Source organism: Amia ocellicauda, unplaced genomic scaffold (genome assembly GCF_036373705.1).
Source record: "Amia ocellicauda isolate fAmiCal2 unplaced genomic scaffold, fAmiCal2.hap1 HAP1_SCAFFOLD_161, whole genome shotgun sequence".
NCBI classification, from domain to species: domain Eukaryota; kingdom Metazoa; phylum Chordata; class Actinopteri; order Amiiformes; family Amiidae; genus Amia; species Amia ocellicauda.
The window spans coordinates 23,655-38,736 of NW_027102724.1; the positions used below are offsets into that span (position 1 = coordinate 23,655).

The 15,082-nt window shown below is 43.6% G+C and overlaps 3 non-coding genes across 3 annotated transcripts; all 3 read left to right on the plus strand.

Annotated features, from left to right (window-relative positions):
* The first annotated feature begins 6,713 nt into the window (after window positions 1–6,713).
* On the plus strand, window positions 6,714–6,786 carry trnav-aac (transfer RNA valine (anticodon AAC)). The gene has a single exon. It is a non-coding gene; the product is annotated as a tRNA-Val (tRNA).
* Window positions 6,787–7,364: 578 nt separating this feature from the next.
* trnav-cac (transfer RNA valine (anticodon CAC)) lies at window positions 7,365–7,437 on the plus strand. Its single transcript has one exon. It is a non-coding gene; the product is annotated as a tRNA-Val (tRNA).
* Window positions 7,438–8,652: 1,215 nt separating this feature from the next.
* trnav-cac (transfer RNA valine (anticodon CAC)) lies at window positions 8,653–8,725 on the plus strand. The gene has a single exon. It is a non-coding gene; the product is annotated as a tRNA-Val (tRNA).
* Window positions 8,726–15,082: the final 6,357 nt, after the last annotated feature.

The following is a 15,082-nucleotide window of genomic DNA, read 5'->3' on the forward strand; positions in this document are numbered from 1 at the left end:
TTCCTAACCAGGAAACGCTACAAAAAATCCGCCCCTTGTAAAGAGGTGGAGCCTGATCTGACTCCGATATCTCATTACTCTGACCGTGCTGAGCGACCATCCTCAGGATCTATCCATCGTTGGGAAGCTTATTAATATCATGTTTTTATTTGTCTCCCCTGTAAATAATGACCCGACAAACAATTTTTTTTTTTTTTTTTTTTTTTCAAATGTTGTACATTTATTTATACCATAACCCCTGCTTTGTATAAGAATTGTGTTGAATAAAAACAAAACTAATGATTCAAAGGCTGTTTTCATTATTTTTTCACCTTAACACGCATGACATCTTTTAAAATCCTCACAAGAACACCCCATCTGTATACATGGCTGGCTAGGGTCGTAAGTCATTGTGTTATAAGGGGGGGTCCACAGTGTCCTGACAAACTCTGCCACTTTTTTATCATTTTGGCCTAAATCCTCACTGTACAAGGCCATAATATCGGGGTATGACCTTCCTTTAGATCTATGATATAAGAAAAACACACAGTGTTGACCACAAGTGAAGGTCTGAAGACTTTGTACTTGACGACCGCTGTAAATGGTTTCTTGACAGTTGTTGAGCAGAAAGTTATTTATCTTCCGAGGGAAAGGTCTGAAATCCGGGGGGTTTGCATAGGAATCAAAAAATTCACCACGGTGGTCCTCCCTTAGATAAATAGCCAGCCAATGTTCTCCGGGCATATTTTTAGGGTGTGTGTTGATTATGTACATTGCAGGTAAATTCTTGATCTTAAATTTAGGCAGCTGATCGCAGGCGTAGACTCCTTGAAACAGTTTCCGTGAGCCGGCCAGGGCATTCATGATGTGGTTGAGCTCTCTGGTGTTCATTTTAATAATAATCATACAGAACGTTTCTCCTCTGATTCTCCTCAATAATGTTGTCAAACACAGCATTCACGACCATATTTACAGTGCGTGGTAGAGGCTGCTTGAAACGCATCACCAAACGCATATTGCACGTCTTCATCAGTGAAAAATGTTGTCCACACTCTTCGTCAGGGGTCAGGTTGAAACCGTACAGGGTGTAACCGCTGCAGTATTCCCGGCGATCGATCAGCAGAGTTTGATCCTTGAGATGGCGACCCGTAGCCAGTACTAGACTGTAATATTCACGAACCGCATTGCCGTTTTCAAAGTCAGGTTGAAAAGGTCTGGATGGAACCTGCACACCATCGATGTACAACGCTATAAATTCCGCGTTATAATGTTTAAAGATAAAGGGGTTCTTGTTGTAAACCCCGGTAAATGCATCATTATCCACGAGACCTATAATAACCTGTTTTGGGAGCTGTCCTAGAAACAGATTTTCCTGGTTCATCACCCGTGTCCCTGCGGGGATACTGTGGACTTTCATATAGACTCTTTCGATCGGGTACTTGGCGTTTGCCGTCATTAACGCCTGCGCGTGTCCTAGTTTAACCGCCGGGGAGACGGACACTTTTTTCACAAACAGCGAGGCCGATAATATGGTCAGTTTATATTTTTCAGTATCAGGGGTCATCAGACAAAAAGCACTTTTACTACGGATCATTTTAATTTTAATGTCTACCCCGTTGAGCATGAGTTTTTCTTGGAAAAATATGTCTGCATGGATATGCCCCATTAGCTCAAAGGTCCTCCCTTCTGTTGAAAATGCCGTTCTTTTTTGCAAACCCTTATTGAGTCCCTCTGGATCCTTGTCGTCCATAGCTTCCGGGATGTCTTTGAAGAAAAGGCCGGGGTTGAACTGTTTGCTTAGGGTCTCCTCACTATAATTAAGGATACACTCCATCATGGCTCTATAGGGGTAAGTATTGCTGCTTTGACTAATGAGCCGATCTCCCAGGGTCACATCCACCTGTGAAAACATGGTGGCCACCGGGTAATTGATGACCCCAGCGTTGGTCGTCTTCTCGATTGCATCGCCATCCTCATCAGTCACTTTACAGTTCATTAAAATAAATGTGTTATTCAAATCAATATAATCCTCGCCATTGCCAGCCATAAAAAACTCCAGAGGGGCCGTGTCTGAAATTGCAGAAAGAGGGGGAATCTCTACATATATGATCTTATCTATACTCGTTTGAGTGTATGGAACTGTAAACAGATCCAGTTCTGATTTTACGCATTCTTCCGATAGACTGTGGACAAAAGACATGTTTAAAAGATGTATCCTGAGGCTCTATTTTTCTTTCTTTTAGACTTTCTTTTTGCAGGTTTTTTCTTGTGCTGCTTCCTTCTCCGAGTGTTTCCACGATATGTTGGAGAATGAGAGATTCTTCGTTTTTTGTTAGCCACGGATCTTCGTCGCCCTGGTGGACACATGCTGTTTCTTCTTTTACCCCCCCTCCTCGCCATTACCATGAGACCCGAACCCTCCTGATGCTCATGGCTAGCTGCCCGGTTCATAACATTGGTGAACACGTCACTAACAATATTTTTAGCCGCTGATTTCAAGTGGGGTCTGGCTATAGCAAAGCCTCTCTTAAGCAGGGGTACGGCCATTCTAAAGAGACCACGAAAGAGTCCTCCTAGACCGGCGCCATACATTGTGGGGGCTCCTACAAAACCGGGCAAGCCGTTCCATCTTGCATCTTGTAATAATCCACATAGGCGCTAGGATCTACATAACCCCTCGAGGTAGCCATTTTAATAATGTACACACTGTTTCAGGGGTCGAAAATGTAGTTTGACATTAACTTTACCGAAGCGGAAGGGTACGTTGATATTCTGATCCGATTTTACTTCGATCGTGATGTTGTCAAATTGGGTCTTTGAGACTGGTACGTAGTGTGGTTTGTCATAAGTAATTGTGACCATGTCATTGCTTTTACCTTTAATAAGTACATTTCTCAAAAGGGGGACATAACTATCCCCGACCCTCTGGTGGGTTATGATATCCGTATACACATAAAGAGTGTAAAAGCCGCCCCACCACTTCTGAGAACCTGCTCTCTGTGTCAGAATAGAACCCAAATATACGCCCCAGTTGGCCGCTGGTTTGAATGCTAATACCTGGTTTTGACACCTTGTACACTCTGTTTTTAATAGGGTTGTAATATAGCTTGATGTTGGGGGTGCCTTCTGAGAACTGTTTATGCATCTCATCTAATATTTTATCCACATTGTCATAATAACCTCCTTGTATCGTGAATATCCATTGATTTTAACATCATCAAAAATGGCGAAGGTGGCATCCTTATCTTGTAAAACAGCCCAAGTGTAAGGATACTGTATTTCCGCCAACCCCACTTCCCACGACCCCCTTAGATCTATAGATTTTCCAAATTGTACCGTGTAACTGGATATTTCATTTTTAGGGTATATATCGAGAGAGGCGTTACTGGGTAGAGTCATGTAGAAGCCTCCTGATTCCATCTTGAGTACCGAAAGTAATGCCCCCAACACACCCACGGGCATGTTGTTATAAGGATTGAATATCGCAAACCTGTTGTTCCGGGACCCAACTATTGAACTTTTCAGGCCATCCAAGCCATTTCACCAACACGTATTTTTTCCGGTTCTGGGTTTTTTCAGCTAATATCTTTTCAACTCTGTATACACTGTCTTTACCCACAATCATTTTTTGTAACTCGGCTAACCTTTGGCAAAAGAACTCCTTAGCTTTGAAACGCGAACCACATCACCGATGTTGAACTTATAAGTAGTTTTTCCCTTCTTAATAAATGGTCCGTATAATTCTTTATAGACCTTAAAAGAATTACTTTGATCAACATCTATAGGCTTCATTTTAATACTGGTGTGATACCCTTGGTTGTAAGCATCGATAAAATCCTGAACTTTATCAAAATACTTGAACGTGTTGACCGCTGTAAAATATCTCCAGATTTTGGTCTTCATGGTGCGGTTAAACCTCTCCACTACCAATGCCTTAAGCTCATTACCGGTGGTGAAATGATGTATTTTGTGTCTCTTCAGTAGATTCTGAAATTCTCTGTTGAGAAACTCTTTTCCTTTATCAGTCTGCAGTTTTTTAGGACATCGACCCTGGGACAATATATCCTCAAAGGCCCTTGTCACCGCCCGACCTGTTTTTTTATGTAGAATGCGAGCCCAGGCATATTTTGATAACACATCGATACACATCAACATCAATTTGTGACCATTGTTATGTTTTGATAAATTTGACATATCGACTAGATCCATTTGCCATTGTGAGTCTATGTCAGTTGCATATACGCGGTTTCTTTTAAAGTTAATCCTGAGAGGTTTATGTAAGGTATAGGCGTCTTGTTCCCGTAACCATTCTGAAACAACCACATCATTAACCTTCACTCCGGCCTCAGCGAGTCCTCTTTGAAAACCCTTCTTACCCGCCAAACCCCCAATCTTGGCTGGGTTGTAGTATAGTTCCTGCATTTGGGGAGCTTGCCGAGTCATTCTGTCAAATAACCAAACAGACCCACACTATGCGCAAAGTTTTTATACAAGGTTTTTTATTCAACTTCAGGAGAGCAGATACCCCTTTTTAGACATTTGAGAAAAGTATAACATACACAACAATTTTTTCTACGGTCCAGACAAAAAGAAATCAGATGATTGGTTACTTGATCTATATCAACAAATATACCTGTTTCTTTATCTTGTAGGCACACACCTCAGTTACATATGTAAATAAAACAACAATATGACCTATTTTAAAAGTAAACAGAGGTGTATTAAACATGCTCAGCAAAAGGTCCTACAGATGTTGATGAAATGGCCTAATATCATTCTTGGCCCCCTTGAGCGCTTCATCCCAGTGTTCGTACCCCCCGGTCTTTGTTACAGCAGCCATTCACTTTTCCAGGTTTGAAAGTTGATCCTCATCGATGGTTAAATCTGTAGAGAAAAGGCTCGCGTTGGCTACTTTTCGGTCAAGCACATGGTGTAATAGCGCTCTCAGGTTAGCTGCAGAGTGTTGATGACAGAACCAGTTGCAGAAGCAGTCCAGAACATTCCCCATGTTCAAAGTCCCTTAGTTCAGGTCAGAGTCTGAATCAGTGGCGTAGATGTCGAATTCCTCGTCGCTGCCCCCAGCTTTAACTTCTTTACGGAAGAAATAAGCTTTTAGCTTGCCAGCGGTTTTTCTACTCGGCTCATCCAGGTCATTGACCAGCTGCCCAAGTTTCTCTATTATAAACGGCTCCTTTTTCAGCTCCAGCAAAATCTCATCTATGATTTTCTGGACTTGTCCCGCAGTGACATGTATGTGGGAGTAAGACAGCGCCTTGATTAGTGCCGGTTTCAGCCACGGTTTGTTCAGTCTTCTGTAAAACACGTTGAAATAGAACAGGAAATAGTAACGGTCTGGTTCAAACAAACAACTGTGTCTCAACTGACTGGGGTGATTCACTTCACACCCCCGACAGACTTCTTTCAGAGCTCGGTCGATGAGAGCACTCAGAATATACACCAGGGTGCTTTTAACCACTCTGCTTACTTGGTCACATACCCCGGGCATAAATCCTGCGTCTTCATCACGCCCCTGGGACAGTCCGATGCTCATTGGGTCGCCTGGTGGTTTGTGGGGTGTTTCTACATCCATTGGACTGACCCCCTCCTGAGACGCACAGACGGTAGACAGTTCGGCAAAATCGAGGCCCTCCATGAGCTCCAGAGGCTGGGGATCCCCGAGACTCATTTGGACATCCATCGCACCGCATGTTGTTTCGTCCTGAGGGACCGGGGTCTGAGGTCTTGGAGGGTAACCGCAGTCAGAGGGTTCCAGAGTGTATACAAAATCTGGGGAATAGAACCAGGGGTGATCCCGGGTTTGAAGAGGCCTGTAGAGCCTGTCGACGTCCGCAGCTTTCGGGTAAGACATTCTCTTTAATTTTAAACCATGAATGAATTGTTGCGCCTTTTATCCTATCTCTTCACTACGTCACGACACACCGCCCTCTTAGAAGAGAGTAGCCCCTGAGCCGTCAGACCCCCCTCCAAAACCCCACACGTCGTCGGTTTTATCATCGTCGTCGTCATTCAAGGGGGATATATAATCCATAATCCAGCATATTCTCCTTCTAACCAAATCCAGTTGCGAACATTTGGTCAAGATGTCAAAACCATCATTTATACAGTTTATGACCTCTTTCAAGAACGGCCAGTCCACGGCGTCAAACATAATTTCAGTAACCTGTTTTTCTGGATCCTCCACACCCCCTTCAATAGGGTTTGTAATCAGGGTACTGCTAAACAAAACCTTACGATCTGTAGTTAGAGATAGACTCTTCACCACTCTACCGTAGTTCTGCAAGCTTTCCCATTCACACCTTTCAAAACCCTGAGTCGGAGACTCCATTTCGCATTCTCTTGGACCCTCTTGCAAGCCTTCTAGAGTCTTATCCACAAGCCCCAGATCTCTCCAGGCCATCACCTTCAACCAGTCCTCATAAGAGTATTCAATTACCGTCTCAAAAGGTTCCAACGTACCCTCCTTCTCTCCCAAAGCAAAAAGCTCCACTCCAACACAGCTGGGATCCCTTTTAAAGCGCAGGGCGACCTGCCTTTGAAAGAGTTTCCAAAGTGTCCTGATGTGCCCTTTAGCAATGCCAAACAGGTCTGTGAAAATGGCATCCTTTCGCGGCACTTCAGACGCCATCTCACAGTCTAGCCGACCTGAAATGCGTGAGCCCGTTTTACGAGCAGGCTTCAACGGTAACCGTTTGAAGCAAGACGTTGCGGTGTCAGTTTCCGTAGTGTAGCGGTTATCACGTTCGCCTAACACGCGAAAGGTCCCCGGTTCGAAACCGGGCGGAAACAGCCTGCTGTGGGCCGGTCCGTTTCATCCTGTTTGCCCTCGTGGTTCCCCGGAGGCGGTGGGTAGCTTTTCTTCATTGGAGTGCCCGAAATCGGTGCTCTCAGAGCGTCCGTCCGTCGACAGGTTGAAATTGTAAACGCTGGTGTAGCCACTTTTAATTAAAATCTGATGATGATGATGATGATGTTGTTGTTGTTGTTGTTCCTGTTGTTGTTCTTGTTGTCATCGTGGTCGCCGTCATTATTATTGTTAAAGTAAAGCAGTAGTTAGATTTGTTGCTACCGTAAGGTGCAGAAGGCACAATAGCTCTGTGATTGTCTGATGGTGGCACAAGACGAGCAGCAGCTGTTTGAACAAGCCATTGAGCATCACCTTGTTGGGGTAAGTGTAAGTCTTGTCATTGCTCAGGGCGTTCTTCCTTTGAAAGAGTTTCCAAAGTGTCCTGATGTGCCCTTGAGCAATGCAATATAGGTCAGTGAAAATAGAAACCTTTATCTCACAGGCTGGCCCACGGGAAACGCCTGTGTGCGTTTTACCAGCCGGCTTCGATAGGAGTTATTCGAAATACCAGGACGGGTTGGTTTCCGTAGTGTAGTGGCTATCACGTTTGCCTCACACGCGAAAGGTCCCCGGTTCGAAACCGGGTGGAAACAACCCGCGGTGCACGTGTGCCAGTGCCGTGTTACCCGTCCCCCATCTCTCTGCCCCAAGGGTGGCTGTCGTTTTCTCTTCCTCGGAGTGGCAAGAAATCCTGACCTTGAGAACAAACGATGTAAGAAGGGTAGCTTTGCGAGGCGCTGGAACTGACACTTTTAAAATCGATACATGTTGTTGCTGTTACAATACGACCGTAGCAGGATCGGCGACATTGCTGTTACTCTTATGTAGTTGAAGGCGCAAAATAGCTCTGATAGTCTGGTGGTGACGGAAGACCACCAGCCGTTTGAACAAGCCATTCAGCATCACCTTGTTGGGCTAAGTGCAGGCACTGTCTGATCGCAGGGCGTCCTGCCTTTGAAAGAGTTTCCGAAGTATCCCGAAATCGGTGCACTCAGAGCGTCCGTCCGTCGACAGGATGAAATTGTAAACGCTGGTGTAGCCACTTTTAATTAAAATCTGATGATGATGATGATGATGATGTTGTTGTTCTTGTTGTTGTTCTTGTTGTTCTTGTTGTCGTCGTGGTCGCCGTCATTATTATTGTTAAAGTAAAGCAGTAGTTAGATTTGTTGCTACCGTAAGGTGTAGAAGGCACAATAGCTCTGATAGTCTGGTGGTGAAGGAAGACCACCAGCCGTTTGAACAAGCCATTCAGCATCACCTTGTTGGGCTAAGTGCACGCACTGTCTGATCGCAGGGCGTCCTGCCTTTGAAAGAGTTTCCGAAGTATCCCGAAATCGGTGCACTCAGAGCGTCCGTCCGTCGACAGGTTGAAATTGTAAACGCTGGTGTAGCCACTTTTAATAAAAATCTGATGATGATGTTATTGTTCTTGTTGTTGTTGTTGTTGTTCTTGTTTTTCTTTTTGTCGTCGAGGTCGCCGTCATTATTATTGTTAAAGTAAAGCTACCGTAAGGTGTAGAAGGCACAATAGCTCTGTGATTGTCTGATGGTGGCACAAGACGAGCAGCAGCTGTTTGAACAATCCAGTGAGCATCACCTTGTTGGGGTAAGTGTAAGTCTTGTCATAGCTCAGGGCGTTCTTCCTTTGAAAGAGTTTCCAAAGTGTCCTGATGTGTCCTTGAGCAATGCAAAATAGGTCAGTGAAAATAGAAACCTTTATCTCACAGGCTGGCCCACGGGAAACGCCTGTGCGCGTTTTACCAGCCGGCTTCGATGGGAGCCATTCGAAACACCACGACAGGTCGGTTTCCGTAGTGTAGTGGCTATCACGTTCGCCTCACACGCGAAAGGTCCCTGGTTCGAAACCGGGCGGAAACAACCCGCGGTGCACGCGTGCTAGTGCTTTGTTATCTGTCCCTGTAACGCGGCCGGCCATCGTTTTCTCTTCCTCGGAGTGTCAAGAAATCCTGACCTTGAGAACAAACGATCACAGAAGGGTAGCTTTGCGAGGCGCTGGAACTGACAGTTTTAAAATCGATACATGTTGTTGCTGTTACAATACGACCGTAGCAGGATCGGCGACATTGCTGTTACTCTTATGAGTAGATAGTAGGGTTTTATGGGCGCGGCCTATTTTGTTATGACGTATGCCCTAAGCTTATTAATATTCCTACGTCATAATTGGGGGGCGTGATTTTAGGTAGAGTTATTTCCTTAATTATTCCTACGTCATATCCGTCAGAAAGTGTACACCCATAAAACCCTGAACAACAAGGCCGCCCATAACCTGTTGTTCTTGTTGTTCTTGTTGGTCAACTGTAGAGTGTGAATGGGTCGGCTCTTCCTGTAGTGTTTGGGGGTCTTTTTTAAATATACATGTAATGGTTTAGTAAATCTAAACCGTTATAAGATCAACAAGTTCTGTTGTCTGTAATGGTCCCAGGTCTTAACAATGCCAGTTTTGAATAGTGCGTTTATCATATTCACACTGTCTCTGTCTGTCTCTCTCTCTCTCTCGCCCAATCATTTTATAAGATCAACAAGTTCTGTTGTCTGTTATGATCCCAGGTCCTAACAATGCCTGTTTTGCATAGGGTACTTATGTTATCCACACTGTATCTGGCTCTGTCTCTCCCCTCAAATTTAATTAAAAATAAAATTAAAAAAGAGGGTGTGTGTGTGGGTGTTTGTGTGTATAGGTTAATTGTTTTTGTAAAAAAAAAAAAAAAAAGCTGTGGTTATATTTTATCTCTCACATAATGTGTTCAGTCGTTTTACTTAAATACATTCTAGGGTCTTAAAGCTCATAAGAGTTAGACTTAAGATAAGGATATGCTTTTAAGGTATTTTAGCAGTCTCAATCCCTGATGATAAGGAATCGTTTAAAAAATAAAAACAACTGATCACTCAATGCTAAATAGATCACAACACTCAAGGCTAAATCACTCACACCATGGGTGGCGGGGGTGGGCTCAGACAACAGTACGTATGGCATGTGGTATCAAAACATTCAGAATACTTTTAACCTATATAATTTATAAGCTTTGTAAAATAAACCCAAATATCTCTTTTGCGGGGATAAACGCTGTTCTGAGTAGTTTGTGACTTGTTTAATACCAAACAAAGCATCGCTATTAAAAAAAAAAAAAAAATCACTGTAAAAGCGCTAGTTATTTTAGATCTTTATAGTTATTTTCTTGGCTCAGGTTGTTTTTTAGCGCTTATAAAGGCCTGAAATATTCTTAGTGGTTTGTTGACTATAGGTCTTGATGCACAAAGGCCAGACCAGAACAATGCCTTACACGCAGATCCGGCATGTGGCCATCAGTATAAGTATGAAGGTCTGGTCTTCAGCTCGACAGACTCTTACTGACCTTTCGATTTAAGACTAAAGATCAACAATGTCCGGAAACAACATCAGCGACTTCGATTTAAATGAGTTTTTAGGCAAGTCTTCAGATTATTTTCATTGACTCAGAGCGTGTTGTGTGCATGTATTGTAAATAAGGCTATAACATCTGTTTTAAGTTCTGTAAAATTATTTTTCAGCCAGTCAACATGAGTTAATTCCCAACGCTGAGGAGATCATCTGGAACAACGACGGTAAGATTTTTGTGTTTGCGCTCATGGGTTCTTATGTATGGGTGTGTGTGGTTTTGAAGCGGCTCATTAGAGTTATGAAAACGTTTTAATATATATTAATGCCGGTCTCTTTAATTACACAGAAACTATCGAAAGGCCTGTGATTAATGTCTCCGAGGATCGACCAAGAGAAGTGGTTGTCCCTAGACAGACTGTCTGCCGACCGGGTAAGAACTAAATCCCTGTTTGTTTGTATAACGTTTCTGTAAGATGTTTGAGTCCAGTTTTGTTAATTTTAAAAAATTATCCTGTCTAACAGTATTAAGAAACGTGGTTCGAGACAACGAAAGGCCTTCCACATCGAGGGCTTGTTTCGTTTTACCTTCGAGAACCGTAACCTTTCAAGAATCTGAAAGGCCGTCAGCCCCGGTATCTGATAGCTGTGAGTATATGTCTGCAGCCTGTAAGAGGTTAAAGCTTTTTATAAAGCGGTGTGGTTAAAGGTTAAACATGTCTCTTACCTTCACAGCGGTGCAAAAAGCTAAACCAGCCGAAAAAAATAAGAAACGATTATTCTGTGGAGGTAAGTAAGATCTTTCAAACTTTAATGTTTTTAAAAGGGCTTTGTTTGCCCGTTGAGGGCTAATATTTAAGCGATGGGTGACCGTTTCCTGTAGGGCGGGGGGTTCTGGGAAAGATCTTTAGAAGTCCGGACAGGTCTAGGCTTGTTTCTGGGGAACGTGTTTAGAAATGACCGATTGCCGTACCGTCTGGTTAGGAAGTAAAGCCGTCCGAAAGGGTTTAGTAAGTTGTTTGGCTTATCTCCCGCTATTATACTTCTGTTTTAAAGTGGTTGTAGGAAAAGGCTTGAAGGTGTTCATTGTATTTAATATTTAAACAGATCGTGAAAACGTTTGTGAAACAGGAAGTCCCGGGATCAGGAATCGTTTACACTTGGAAGGTTCGTTTAAAAATGAAATGTTGTTGTGTGTGTGTGTGTTTTATTAACAATATTACAGTTTTTAAAGAAACATTTAAGAAACAGTTTATTTACAGCGGCTTCTCTGTTTTACATTTATTATCAAGTCCTAATAAATATATTGTCTGTAAATAATATTGCGTTGTAGTGAATGTCTAAGGCTATTTTCAAAGGTCTAAAAAAGCTAAAGGTTTTGAATGTCCTGGACATGTTGTTTTAAGTTTGATTTCTGTCGCCGTTTAAAGATGTAAATGTAATGTATATTTTTATTCTTCCCAAGACTCTTGGGATAGTCATTCTGTGGATGAGCTATTGAGAACAATTACCCCGTCTAAGTGGGATCAAACATCTTCCCCGGTGAGATCACCGAGAGGATCCCCCACGGTGGTCTTGGAGACCCCCCAACATCTACTCAGGCCACAGCCTTCTGGGGGTAATTCAACACCCCAGATTCAGCCCGCCGCATTGTCGGGCGGAACAAATACAGGCATCCAACAACCTCATGGGTCGCCGTCAGTCAGGGCTGACACACCACCCAACGACGGCCTGGTTTCAACATCGTTCCCCCAGACCCGTTTCTTGGCTACAGAAACGCGGAACAGTACCCCGCGCTTGGCCAGGGTGTCACCGCAAAGGCCTTCTTGGTCTCCGTCCATGAGTATACGCTCGCTCCCTGCCTCCTTCGACCGAGATTTACCGGAGCGACCATCCTTTGAAGCTGAGCCAGGCCACCAGCCCCCGGAGCTACTTCCTGAAGGTCGGCATGAGTTGCTACATACTTTGTTACAAAATCAAAGACTTGTGTTAGTGGGGCAAAACCTGGTGATAGAGAGCCAAAACACCCTTATTAATACCCTTACTAACGAATTGTACCGTATTTAATGTTTTAATAGACACAAAACGCCTTACTATTGTGGGTTGTTGGAAAAATAAAAAATAAATTAAAAAATGTCCTGACTTGGTAAAAGAACTCACAAACTAAAGGATTATGAACAAGCTAGGGCCCCAAAAAGACCTTCCCGAGAGAACATCCCCGGCCCTGTTGTGAACTCCTCTGATGTCCCAATGAACCTGGAACTATTACAAATGATAAATGATTTAAATAACCCCCAATTACCACCGATAGAATGTGAATTAACAGACTTACCGGTGAACCCCGACCTGTTACAGATGGTCAATGATCTAAATAACCACCTCCCACCGGTAGCGCTTATAGAGGTTCACCCCCTAGTTCACCCCGATTTGTTTGAAATGGTGGAGGCTTTGGAGGAGCTACCCCGACCAAATTCTGCCCCTATTATAAATGATTTGAGACAATTAGAACACAGGATGGCGGCAGAAGCAGCCATCACTATAGAGGAGGGTCTTGACATTAACCGGTTGGATATCTTTGAAGGACTTTTACAGGCTTTAAATGAGCCTCCTCAAAAAGGGGGTTTTGTAGATGTCAGCAGTGGGGGTGTTCGGAATGTGGAGGGTTCTGAGACTGATAAGGCTGTGGAGGACATGCTCTGTGAGAATGTAGGGGGTGAAGGCTTTGTTCAAAATGATGATGTGTCCAAGAGTACCAGTGATCCCGTGATTATAGATAGACCGGCCTATAACAATTTTGAAATGATTCAGCGTTTTAATTTTGCAGAACTTTTAAATTGTGACAATTATGCAGAAATATTTGTCAACATACACGAGGCCTTGCAGAAAATGCTTGAACAGGTTGCTGAAAGGGTCAGACCTCGAGATGTTGTACAGTTAGAACTCAGAGGGGATGATTTGTTTAGCAACCTATCTGTAATGCTGAGTGGAGATAATTTAGACGTCTGGCTAAAATCGAAGCGTTATTGCAAAGTAACGCAGCCATCATAGCTGATGAAAGTCTGTCTCTGGTAATGAATGTGGTTCGTAACCCTGAGGGTGGGGCGCTTAGAAGACTGTCGAAATGCTTGAAGAACGACATAATTAGGACCAAGCTCAGGCAATTAGTGGTGAGTTCCAGTGGGGACAATAAGCTCTGTTTTGCTTACAGTTTAATAAAACTACTCACCCCCGACATGCCTGAACCCCAAGCTCTGCAAGAGGCTTTAATGCTTCATCAGAGGGCCGGCTTAAACTCTCAACAGATGGTTGCCTTTTCAGACATCACCAAGTTTGAGGAGTTGTTGTCTTTAAAAATTGTTGTGTGGTACCGTTGTGAGGTAAAGGAAGTATTTGTGAAATTTCAGATACATCCTGAAACCCTTACACAGACACTGTTTCTCTTCCTAAGTGATAGTCATTACTTTGGAATAAAGAGTTTGACGGCTTTTTTGGGTTGTTCGTATGTTTGTCATTGGTGTTATAAGGCCTTCAATGATAAGCTTAAGCACCGCTGTGACGGTTACTGTAACGTCTGTTTCAATCCGCAATGTCGTAAGGGTTTGGCCCCTACCATCCGATGTAAAGATTGCTTAAGGATTTGTCTCTCAGCGTTCTGTTTTTCCGAGCATAAGGTACAGAGGGCCGCTGCTGAGGGGGTTAAAAAACGGAGTTATTGTGATCAAACTAAATATTGCCCGCAGTGTTGCCTCCAGTACCGTTTTCATGAGGTTAAACCACACAAATGTCTGGAGCCGAGATGCAGGATCTGTAATGCTGATTTAACCCCGGGGTCCGAACACCAGTGCTTTATTCAGCCGGTTAAAAAGGAGCCGCCGCACAACCGGTATGTCTTTTTTGCTTTTGAATGCCGGCAAGAAAACGGGGTCCACGTTGCTAATTATATACACTGTATTGACATGTTGGATCGTGAGTGGTCAGCTAGCGGTGAGAGTTGTGTCAGGGATTTCTTTACGCGGTATCGCGGTCCAAAATACCTCAATTACACATTTATTGCCCACAATGCTAAGGGTTATGATTCTTACATTTTGATGAAGTATCTGGTGGAAAATGGGGTGACCCCAAAAATAATAGCTCAGGGTAGCAAGATCATGTGTTTCACCGACGAAGCTTTCAACTAACGTTACATAGACTCGTTAAATTTCCTCCCCATGAAATTGAGCGCTTTGCCTAAGGCTCTGGGTTTTGAGGCTCAGAAGAAAGGTTGGTTCTGCCATTTTTTTAATACTAAGGACACTCAAAATTATCGAGGGTCCTACCCGCCCGCCTCTTATTATGGGGTTGATACTATAATGTCTCATGAGAGGGAGGAATTCTTTAAATGGTACAATACGGTTAAGGGAGGTGTTTTTGATTTCCGAGAAGAGATGGCCGCTTATTGTAAAAATGATGTGGTGATCCTTAAAGAAGCCTGTGTGCGTTTCCGCGCCGAGGTTATCAACACATCAGGTCTCGACCCTTTGCAAAGTGTGACCATAGCGTCTCTCTGCATGAAAATGTATCGGTCCAATTTCTTGCAGAAAAACACTATAGCGGTCACCACTTCTGACAACTATCGTGCTAGACAAAAGAACTTTTCGACTGTCTCCATACAGTGGCTGGAATACCTGAGTGCCCGGGATAACATCTTCATCAGACATGCTTTAAATCAAGGGGAAGTCAAAATGGGGCCTTATGACTTAGACGGTTTTAGCGACGTGTCCGGGCGGCATACCGCTTATGAGTTTGCAGGTTGTATTTACCATGGCTGTCCTCAGTGCTTCGACCCAAACACCTTTAACCCCGTAACACAAAAACTCTGC